The following is a 12,119-nucleotide window of genomic DNA, read 5'->3' on the forward strand; positions in this document are numbered from 1 at the left end:
GCTGGCTGCGCGGCCCGCGCCTCCCTGCCGGCGCGCTGCTGCTCATCAAGGCCCGGCCTGGCACCGCCGGCCGTTAAGGGCTATTTTAAGGCCTCGCAAGTGAGTTGTGGCTCACCTCCTTATTCCAGTTTATTCCAGGACACCAGCCCCATTCAACGCGACACAGGCTTTCTTAATTCTCATCCCCTTTCTTCCGCGTAATTGCTACCTTTAAAAAAACAAGCTTTCTTTTTGGCAAAAGGTGTTAGTGCTATTGTCACAGGAAGGTCTGAAAGTGTCCAAAAATTAACTACCAAAGCCCCCAAAAGCACATGCCTTCCATTAAAATTAAGGCCTGATTAAGTTTGGCAAAGATTTTTGGAAGCTGGTGAAATATTGAGGCGTGAATCAAACATTTATTCACACGTAGTATCCTAATTTTCCTTGTTTGTGAGGAAACAAAAGTAGCCCTTTCCTAGCTTCAACTGCAGCCTCTACGAAGCCATAAGAGGTAAGTATTTGAACCTCATTGTGATAGATAAAAATGGTAGATATCACTAAATTAAAAGTTCGTAGGTGCCTGGGAACAAGCAATCATGGCCTGATTGCATTCATCGTGGTAAATGAAGGACAGCCCCAATCGAAACTATGTATTTCCGCTGCTTCAAAAGAGCTAATTTCCACAAACTGAGAAAAACAGTAAGGGGAACTGACAGGGCAAAAAGGTGAGAACACCGAAAAAAGGGTCTCTTAAGGACTCTCTTAAATGGCCAAACCACTATGATTTTGCAGTGACAGAAGGCAGTAACTTTCCCATAAAAGCACAAAGGTGGCAGTTAGAAATAAAATGGAAAACAAAGAGAAATCATATAAATTACAGCTGATATAAATTACAAGTTACAATATCAAAAATTGATAAGGGAAGTTAATAGGCAGGAAAAAAACTGTGGTTGTGAGAGCTAGACAAATGAGACATCTTAAGTGTGTTAGGAATAAAAGAAAATCCAGTGGTGATTCTGGCCCATCAGTAAATGTAGTTCATAAATGGGTTTGTGCTGATGTGGAAAATGTAAATATGTTCAATAAGTGCTTCTGTGCTACAAAAGAAACAGGTAGATGGATCTCAAGGGGACTATGAAGAATGGCTCCAGCCTGCTAGTAATTAAGAAAGGTAGGAATCATGACCATTCTCCTATAAGCAAACTTAGATAACTTTTACTCCCAGTTCCAGAATAGATACTTGGGCTCTTTCACCTGTTTTAGTAAACTTTGGAATACTTGTGAAATTCCAAAGGGGTGCTAATGTTATACCAGTAGTCAAAAAAGGGCAATTGCAATGACAGGAAAATACGGGCCAACATCAGAACCCCAAATAATAATGGGAATAACAGATTTCATTTAAAAAGATTTCAAAGAAAGGAATGGAAATAATTCCAATCTCTTTTATGAAGATCAGGTCTAATCCAACTTCTCTAAATTCATTCTTTGATGAGATTGCTCATATGGTTAAGTGCATAGTGATGATTCAGACCTTTAAGACAGTCCGAAAGAAAATGTCGTACCCCATGATATCATTGTAGCACATGCTGAATTGACTAAGACTTGCCTAAATGACTGATGACAAAAAGTAGCTGACAGTAAGGAACCTTCATCAAACGGGTATGTTTCTGTGAAAAGGGGGTCACATCTGAAAATGACACAAAGAGAAGAGAAATGGTAAAGGTAATAAGGACCAAGCAACCACAGGAAGTAGTTTGAATTGAGTGGCAAACTGGGCCTTGTCAAGCAAAATACATTTACTATAACTAAATCCCTGTAACAAGCATGAAGGATTGTAGGTGCTGTGTACTGAGAGGGAAATGGCACTTGCTGAAAAAGATACAGGGGTTGTAGTCACCAACTCATAAACGCTTGCTCTGACACTGGTAACAGGATTAATCTGCATCAGGGGAGTAGGAAGTAGGGGAGATAGTTTTATCTCTGGATATATCATTGATGAGATCAATCTTGTATACTGTGTTCCTGCCCATATTTTGAAAAAAAAAGGTTGAAAAATTGGAGAGGGGACAGATTAAGAGCTGAAAATGTGATTTGAGAATCGAAGAAAAATGCTGCTAAGTGAGACTTAAAGAGCTCAATCTGTTTATCGTATCAAAAAGATTGACTTGATTACAGCATATAAGTACCTCTATAGAGAAAAAAATACTGAATTCTGAAGGGCCCTTTAACCTAGCGGTGAATTGCATAACAAGAAGCTGTGGTAGAAACTGAAGTCAGACAAATTCAAATGAAGCACACAATTTTTCTTCTTAAGGTGACAATACATCACTGGAATAAGCTAACAAGGGCACCAAGAAATTCTTAATGTTTTTATGTCCCCCAACCAGGACATGATGTCTTTCTGGAAGACAGGTTGTAGCCAAATGCAGGTTACTGCCCTCAGTGCTTGTACATGCATGAAATTTAATGACATAGAATCATAGAATCATAGAATCATTAAGGTTGGAAAAGACCTCTAAGGTCATTGAGTCCAACCGTCAACCCACCACCACCATGCCCACTAAACCATGTCCCTAAGTGCCGCATCTACACGTCTTTTAAATACCTCCAGGGATGGGGACTTAACCACTTCCCTGGGCAGCTTGTTCCAATGTCTGACAACCCTTTCGGTGAAGAAATTTTTCTGCATGTCCAATCTAAACCTCCCCTGGTGCAACTCGAGGCCATTTCCTCTTGTCCTATCACTAGTTACTTGGGAGAAGAGACTGACACCCACCTCGCTACAACCTCCTTTCAGGTAGTTGTAGAGAGCAATGAGGTCTCCCCTCAGCCTCCTTTTCTGCAGGCTAAACAACCCCAGTTCCCTCAGCCGCTCCTCATCAGACTTGTTCTCCAGACCCTTCACCAGCTTCATTGCCCTTCTTTGGAGACGCTACAGCACCTCAACGTCCTTCTTGTAGTGAGGGGCCCAAAACTGAACACAGTATTCGAGGTGCGGCCTCACCAGTGCCGAGTACAGGGGCACGATCACTTCCCTACTCCTGCTGGCCACACTATTTCTGATACAGTCCAGGATGCCATTGGCCTTCTTGGCCGCCTGGGCACACTGCTGGCTCATATTCAGCCGGCTGTCGACCAACACCCCCACGTCCTTTTCTGCTGGGCAGCTTTCCAGCCACTCTTCCCCAAGCCTGTAGCGCTGCATGGGGTTGTTGTGGCCGAAGTGCAGGACCCGGCACTTGGCCTTGTTGAACCTCATACAATTGGCCTCGGCCCATCAATCCAGCCTGTCCAGATCCCTCTGCAGAGCCTTCCTACCCTCAAGCAGATCAACACTCCCGCCCAACTTGGTGTCACCTGCAAACTTACTGAGGGTGCACTCGATCCCCTCGTCCAGATCATTGATAAAGATATTGAACAGAACTGGCCCCAGTACTGAGCCCTGGGGAACACAAGAATACAGAGGAGATCAGATCATATGACTAAATGGTCCTTTGTGGTCTTACTTCATTATTTCTTGTTGTACTAAGTAAATATAAGAAGGGGTGGCTACTTGTGAGCATCTGCTCAAGATTATATTCTTTGTCAACCGACTGCAATCAGTCTCTGTGAAAAACATGACTATCCTGAGTGTGTAGGATTTTAAGTGATCGCAGTACACGAGACATTCTTGGCAAGCAGAGTATGAAATATCAAAAGACAATCAACATTAGTCACCTATTTTCATTTGTCAGTGCACTAAGCTGACAAGATTTCAATTCATCTGGGTCACACAGGCGCTCAGAAGAGCTTAAGGAGAAGCTGAAGGAAAGGGCAGAAGCGTGAATCCATTAAAAACACTGGCCATCAGACTTAGGTAACATGATAATTAGGCTGCAAGCTTTGAAACATTGGCAGACAAACCAGACAACTAATTCTATATGCAATATTACACTAGTAAATATACATCAGTTTTAAATATTTATGGATTTATTGCCCAGCTTGTGTATAAATGAATTAAGTTACCTCACCTGAAGCTATGATCCCCCATAATGAGCTGTGGTATGCAATGAAGACTAAAAGGTTTGACACTGACAAGTAATACCTACCTCTCTGAAAGCAGCCAGGATGACACAACTGAATTGTGTTGCACATAAACTATTGAGAACTACATTTAAACATTAATGAACTAACATTCTTCTTAAATTGTTGTATTTGCCAGGATGTGAACCTGCATCTTCTCTCTTCTGCTCACAAAGTTGATACGGCAATGTTCACCTCAGTGCACTTTCTGTTCTCATCACCTGTCCCCCTCCTTGAAGTTTGTTATATGAAGACACAACCTTTTTATCAAGTAACGAACCTCATCTAAACTATGCAGAAAACCAATGGCCGTAAACAAATAGCTAAAGCAGAACAGTAGAATAATAATACATTCCTTAACTGAAGGAAGAAAGAATAAAGTGGGAGAGGGAGAGTTCATTTTGGAGTTAGCACGTAAACGTTTTTTCAGTTCTGCTACCCCGAAATTCAAAACAAGGGTGCTTTCCAAACAAGAAAACAATTTTATCCAAAAGAGACTCAAAGATTTTGAACTGCCTAATTTTGGTATGCAAACCTTAACACCCTGTGAACGGTTCTAACTTCTAGAAATTATTTAGAAAAATGCCAGGCCCTTTAGATGGTCTTAAATATGGAAGCTTTCAAAATTACCAGATACTTTGCAAATCTAACCTGGAAGGTGCATAAAGTAGGGTCTTAGCTCTTTCTCTGCCTTTTCCCCAGGAGAAGCTGTGGGCTCCATTTTTAGAATTACAAAGAATTCCCAACTCCAAATGGAGTAAACAAAAGCTGCAGGATCCATGCGCTTGTGAAAATCAGATCCTGGGGCATTAATAATTGAAGTGTCATGGTTACCTCTGTTGGTATCAACATCACCTATGGAACTCAAACATTAGTAGTCTAGTGCTGGTAACTGAGACAGGGAAGAAAAAGCATTAAGAGGTTGAAGGGCATTCATTACCTTTTTGATGCCTAGAGGGATAACGTTGCTGTGCTACTGGAGGCCAACCAAAGGTGAAGACTGATCATTCTACACAGTAAAGTGAAGAAGTAGTTAGGCTCTCAAGTTGCAGCATCTGATGTCTTCAAAGGAACAATATTACACTAGCTGGCTGGCACAACACATTGTTCAGAACATCAAGGCTCAAAACAACAAAACATCAGTAGGTGAGGCTCAGACCCTAAAGGCATCAGCAGAGACGACAAAGCCAGCAGAAGGAATACTGAATTTAAGCAGCAAAATATGGCTACAGCACGCTTTCCAGAGATTATATTCTGCATATCAGAGGTGATCAAATGTCATTCCCTTGAGACACACATAGGCCATATCTTCTTTTGGACATCACATATTCAGATGTGCAAAGGTCGCACATGCTATGAAGAGTCTAGGTGGAGGAAAGCACGGGGAGCAGTTCACAAGCAGCAAAAGCCTCTGCATCCTTAGGAGGCAGGGCACGGAGCTGTCAAATACCAGAACCCACTGCTGTCCCTGCTGGTGGTGCCAGGGGCAGGATGAGCAGGAGACAACAACAGCAGCCTAAAGAGTCAGAGGCACTGAAAAGACATCCCACCACTCCACTGCAGGCCTGGGCTGGACATCCCGCTCAGGCCTGTGGCAACCTCACGTTGCTAGCTTTATCCCCACTTGCTGCTCAAACAGAAGCTCACTCAAATTGCTGGCAAGTCTTCTGTGGTTTCGTAGACCCAGTTTAGATACCCATGTTGCGTATTTAAATCTATTAAATCACATTTATATTTTCTTGAGAAAAAATGTAGGGGAATCCAAATAGGGGAATTTATAACCCTTGAACATGCAACCTTTCAAGACTGATGTTGTGATTTAACCCCAGCTGGCAACTAAGCACTCACCACTCGCTCACTCCCTGTCCCGCGGTGGGATGGGGGAGAGAATCGGAAGGGTAAAAGTGAGAAAACTCGTGGGTTGAGATAAAGGCAGTTTAATAGGTAAAGCAAAAGCCGCGCACGCAAGCAAAGCAAAACAAGGAATTCATTCACTACTTCCCATGGGCAGGCAGGTGTTCAGCCATCTCCAGGAAAGCAGGGCTCCCTCATGCATATTGGTTACTTGGGAAGACAAAACGCCATCACTCCGAACATCCCCCCCCTTCCTTCTTCTTCCCCCAGCTTTATATACTGAGCATGACGTCACATGGTATGGAATATCCCTTTGGCCAGTTAGCACTGCTCAGCAGTAACGAAAACATCCCTGTGTTATCAACACTGTTTCCAGCACAAATCCAAAACATAGCCCCATGCTAGCTACTATGAAGAAAATTAACTCTACCCCAACCAAAACCAGCACAACTGACTTTTGTTGATTCAAGTCAATAATGATAATTACAGATCTGTTATTATTCCCATGTTTAACAAAAGAAGCCTTGCAACATACATTATTAAAGGGTAGACTACCTGAGGTGCCTGATCTCAAAACTGTAATACTGTTTTTGAATAACTGATACATCTTGTACATTCTCCTTTAATCAATGTTGGCAAACCAGGTCATGTCATATCCCTTCTCCAATGCTGATTTTGGTGGGAGGCGAAAGAATTTAAAACCTCATAGGAGGAGGAACCTTGCAGGATTTAGGAATCAGCATACTGTTTCACCCATTATGTTTTAATCAAATATTTTCCTGGGGTAGATACGTGCTCTAGGAAAGATCCTCATGATAAAATAATGCTTAACAAATCTCATTACTCAGGTTTATGAAGTCACTTGCCCCTTCTGTAATTCAGAGGGATTAAATCTCTCCTGCAAATTAAAAATAGGACGAACGACTGATTAGAGCAGGGCTTCTGTTTGCTGTTTGAATCAGGCAGACAAAAGAGGGAGCAGAAGTAGTCATGTTCAAGAATTGCAACAAATGAGGATATTTCAAATCTCAGACTAACTTTATCTCAAGATCTCATTGATTACAAAGAAAAAGACTAGCAAGCTTCATTCTTATGTTTTATAACATTACCAAAATCTTTTGATAGCCATATAATTCACATTTGCCTGTTTCATTGTGTTCTAGACAGAGAAGCCTAGGGAAAAATGGCTAATAAAAGCAAGGTGTTTTCATCCTTACTATGTGTCTGTACTTGATGTTTTTTAATTAAAAAAAAGATACTAGAAGTGCACATAGCTTTTTTATTTTCTTTTTTTTTCAAATGCAAGAATCTTAACATTCGATTTTAAGCATAGAAAGAGAAAGGGGATCACAGAGGAGGGATAGAGAAAAATTAGAGAAACACCAGATACTGCTCTACTGTGGTCACTGCAGCTAGTGTGGGCATGTATGAGCTATCTTTAAACTAGCAAGCTTGGATATTGCTAAAGAAGTAGCAAAAGTAACAATGCTCAAGGCAAGCTGCAGGCTCTTCCTCAAGGCTGGGTGTTTGGCACGTGGCCCACACGGAGCTACACACTGCTGCAGCCAGAGTGCTATCATGCACAGGGCTGTAACAGATGATCATATGTGCTGGCAGAACAGATGAAAGATCAGTCCTTGGTTTATCTTGGAAGTTAGGAGATAAAATCCATGTATGAAGATTACAAAAGTTGAAGATGCAATTAGTAAAAAGACAGGGTTTCACTCATCAGTCAGCTGCTTCAATTAGACTCCCCCACAATGGCTCTTTTCCAAAATCTTTTACAGATACTTTTGAATCAGGCTTCACTAGATATTCTTGAGACAATAAACTCTGAAGAGCACAACAGTAGAGGTGATGAAGCAGAGAAGGGGCAAACTCTCCACTTTCAAGTTTTTTAGTGTCAGGAATCTTAAGAAAACCCTGTGTATCTGGTTTTCCACATGAAGTAGCTTGCATGTTTGTTCCCCACCTAAAAGAAAAAAACTCTCGTGATTTTCCAAAAGAATAAAAACTAGGAAATTTTGAGCAGGCTAAGTATATGCCATCCTGAAATACCTTTGTGGCAAAAGCTGTAATTGTCACATTAGCAAGCCATAAAATAAAAGGCATGAATATTGTTTCTAGAACCAGGATTTTTGTTCTTTGTAACTTGCAGCCACCAGAAGGTAACATGAGCGCCGAGAAATGCACTCGAACAAGTCTAACACTCCACCCAATGCAGGGCATTGCGTGGTACTGTTTGGAAGCGGATACAGATACCACAGAGTGTAAGTGGAACATATCTACATTGTCTTCCAGAGCATGTAACCATATTAAGTAAGGAGGCCTAATGCATGAGCTTCCCATCTCTGTAAACTTCAGGAAAAGAATGAAGTTTATATCAATTCAAGACAGATTTTGTATGAATTCTCTCCTGTTGCAAAACAAGCGTCATGGACCACATAACATTCAGAAGGATACAAAGCAGCAGGCAATTTCAGAACCATACTGAGGAACGTTATCTAGCAAAAAAGTAGCCTGTGGGTTCTGCAAATGAAATTACTCCAACACTCACTTGCATGGCAAATGTAGAATTCTGTGTAGAGTGTACACCAAGCATCATGAAACTGCATTCAAGGAGAAAAAAAAGCTCCTTTGAGCCATCTTCATATCTGATGTGACCTTGTACAATTTCACTGCAATGAGCACTATTTCTTGTATTTGTGCGAAGACCTGTTATGGCTAAAGAAGTCTGAGGTAAAATGCAATTGCTGTTATGCAGGGACTGTAATAGTTGATGTCATGGCTGGGATACGGAGACTAGGCACAGGCAGGAAGCAAACAGATGTCACCAGCCCACACCCAGAACAAAGTATTTTTTTAACGGTAACATGTTTTAAATAATGTAAATACTGCCATGTAGATTAGAGAATCGGTTTCAGTTAGGTGGCTTACTACTCCTCTGTCTTTCAGGAAAAACGAAGCAGCAATAGGGAGAGGACTAACCTCTTCAGGACAGTATTAGCTACGTGAAACCAAAAAGCACTTCTGGCCTATATCAGCTCTCTCATGATAGCAGAGGCAGAAATTAAGTGGTTCAATGGCCCTTTTGTCTGTCTGTACGCTGTTGGTCAAAAAGCACAGCTATGCCAAAGCTTGTTATTGTGATAACTGGAAGTGGTTTTAATGTTTAGGCCCCCCTGCAGAAAGTAAAGTGACCAGTTACATCCAACGGACACACATTCAATTGCAATTCGAGGCTGTCCTGATTCATCTGGTTTTCATGCAGTTTTCAGAACACTGAACTACATCATCAGCTACAAATAGGCAACGTATGCAACAAGTTGGCCTTGCAAATTCAAACTTAAGACCAAGAAGCAGAGGTGATTGGGAGTTGGGCGCAGTACAGCACATATGTCGCAACTTTTTTTTTCTTTCCAGTTATTTCTCCAGCAACAATTTTCTACCGAGGAAAAAGGTTAGTTTGTGACAAAGCATCTTTTCTGAGATCAAAGGATATAAACAAGAACTATAAGCACCTCTCAGGACAAGAATTATGCTAAGCAGCTCACTCCTCTTAGCATTTTCAGCTCTTACATAACTTTTCAAAAGTCCCTATTGTTAGATTGAAGAAAACAGCTTGTGTACAGACAATATAGCGTACAGAAAGGTCAAGTCAATGCCAATGTCTTGCTGAAAGTTACCTACTACACTCCTGAGAGAGCGAGGATCGGAACTCCCATCTCCTGCATCCGGTGTAGTGCCCTGCACATGGAGTACATTTCATGTTTTGAGACTGAGAATGAGCCAGTGATTTTGAATGGTTACACAGCAAAAGAAATGGAAGTCCCAGCCCATAACTAGGAGAAAAGCCTATCCGTGTTGCTGAAACACTGTAACCCCTGTTTCTGCTTCTTAAGGACTAGAAAGACCACTTCCTCCAAAGAAGGCACCCATGAAAAGCACCAGCTGTTTCTGCTGATAGAGTTGAGGCAAAGCTAGGGCAGGTCTACCTGAGGAAGGCGCTGTTAACATAAGATGTGGTACATCTTACGTGGAGTATAGCACAGCCTTTATGCTGGAGTAGAGTTTTGACGTGGATACCTACAGACCTTTTGCAATATGATCAGTATATGAATAAAAAAAGAAACTAGAGTTTCCAGTGTAGAAATGGCAGTGTGTAAACAAATGACAGAATAGGAGAACTTTGAACAAGAGGGCCTTTTGACCATTTTCAGCCACATTTTCACTTTGGCAAAGACATTCACAACTGAATAGCTGAACGGGAGCCTGTGCGCTGCTATTTTTTTCTCCATCAAACACTTTGGGAGCACTGTTAGATATTAGGATTATGTGAACTGCTCTTTTGAAAAAAGCAATTCACACAGCATTTTTGAGAATTTTTTTAGGAAGAAAATTAGAGAAAAACTTAGTCAGCTGCAAAGCAAAATTTGCAACTTGAGGGAAGTGGTTCAAAGTCCTGGATCTTTCAGTTATGTAGACTCTTTCACGAGGTGTGCTGGTATCGGGCTGCCAAGGCAGGAAGAAGGATTCATTATTTCCAAGAACATTTTTTAATTTAATCATTAAGAACTGATTTTCTCCTGAAACACCCTCCATTCAAATTTCTAAGGCATTCTTTGCCAAGACATCTTTTCTCTTGGGGGTCTCTTTGGATTTAACAGGTAAGGAAATGCAGACTGTGATTGCTCACTGTATTCAAAATAGTAGAGATGACAAGACTGCACAGTCTCCTCCACTTGACAACACAGAAGAATACAGATACAAAGACTTACTCTGCAGGCATATCAGAAAGAGTGGAACCAAATGAGTCACAAAATACAAGGCTGGCCAGCAGTACGATGGAAAGAAATCAAAATTAACTTCTACCTTGTTTTAGAAAAGAAGCCAGTACAGTTTTACAAATAAACTGAACTATAGGGAATATCTGACAAGTATATAAACCTAAAATGTATAAACATACATACTGTTAAAAATTAAACAAAGAGAAAAATGCATCATTTTAACATATTCTTTTAGTGCCTACTTATGTAAAGCAATACAGAGTGGTATATAACACATTTAGGAATAAAGATGCCATTAAATTATACACTTCACAACCAACTGTGGTCCATTAAAACCAGTTACATTCCCTCCTGAATCATAACTGTCTTCAAACATTTAATGTCAACAGCAACATAAAACCAAAACATGTACTTTTACATCATGTGTGTTGCATCCTGCACATAAGCAACCCATTTCTAAAGGTTTGTCTAGACATGGTTCTAGTGTCAGTGTGGCAGTTCAGACATAGAAAAACTAACACAATCACTGAAACAGATTCTCTTACCTCTGGTATTTAGAAGTGCTAAATCAGTAGCTCAAATCAGCATATTACCTGTTAAAATAAGGCTACTTATATTGATATAGATAATTCTTCTTAATCTTGTAGCTGTTTGATTCCTCTTCAAAGGTCAATCCCTATAGTTTAGAACTTTTCAATAAAATTTCAATAATATAGTCCCCTAACATAACTTGACCCACTGCAACAAAATTAGGTATCTCAGATTACTTCCAGTTTTTCAAGATGACCCTTTAAGGCCATTTGCTTTTTATTACAGTATTTGGCCATCAAAAGGCAACACTGCTACTATTTTTGACCCTTCTTTGTAAATACATTAATATATTCTTTAATCCTAGTCCCTTATTACTTAGTTTATTTGCAGCAGCAGAGTGGCAATAAGAGCTTTTGTTCCATTCTGGATGCTTTGGTTTCTTTTCAGATGTCAAACAAATTCATGACTATTCTCAGTACTAAAATGAATGTAATAATCATGCCATTAGTTTTCAAGCAGAAACCTCTGTTGATAGCAAACGGGATTTTTTGCTTAGCAATTCTAGCCCTGAGTATCTTTTACACTTTACTGCTCCCATTTTCTCAGAGGCTAGTTTTAAGAACTGGTGCAGTAACAGTGCAGTATCCCAAAGAGTACTGCCTTTTCTTTTTCCTTTCCAAATGTCGTGGTTTAACCCCAGTTGGCAACTAAGTACCACACAGCTGCTCACTCACCCTTTCCCCCCACCACGGTGGGGTGGGGAGAGAATCAGTTAAAAAGAAAGTAAAACCCGTGGGTTGAGATAAAGACAGCTTAATAGGACAGCAAAATAAGAGAAAATAATAACAATAATAATGATAAAAGAATATACAAACCAAGTGATGCACAATGCAATTGCTCACCACC

At 40.7% G+C, this 12,119-nt stretch overlaps 1 long non-coding RNA gene across 1 annotated transcript; it reads right to left on the bottom strand.

The window, feature by feature from the left end:
- Positions 1 to 7,197: 7,197 nt before the first annotated feature.
- On the bottom strand, positions 7,198 to 9,644 carry LOC103906668. Its single transcript, XR_658016.1, has 3 exons — positions 9,582 to 9,644; positions 8,453 to 8,504; positions 7,198 to 7,867 (listed from the first exon to the last, which is right to left on the bottom strand). It is a non-coding gene; the product is annotated as an uncharacterized LOC103906668 (long non-coding RNA).
- Between the last annotated feature and the right edge of the window lie 2,475 nt (positions 9,645 to 12,119).

The sequence above is a fragment of the Aptenodytes forsteri genome, unplaced genomic scaffold (genome assembly GCF_000699145.1).
Source record: "Aptenodytes forsteri isolate BGI_AS27 unplaced genomic scaffold, ASM69914v1 Scaffold9, whole genome shotgun sequence".
In the NCBI taxonomy this organism is placed as follows: domain Eukaryota; kingdom Metazoa; phylum Chordata; class Aves; order Sphenisciformes; family Spheniscidae; genus Aptenodytes; species Aptenodytes forsteri.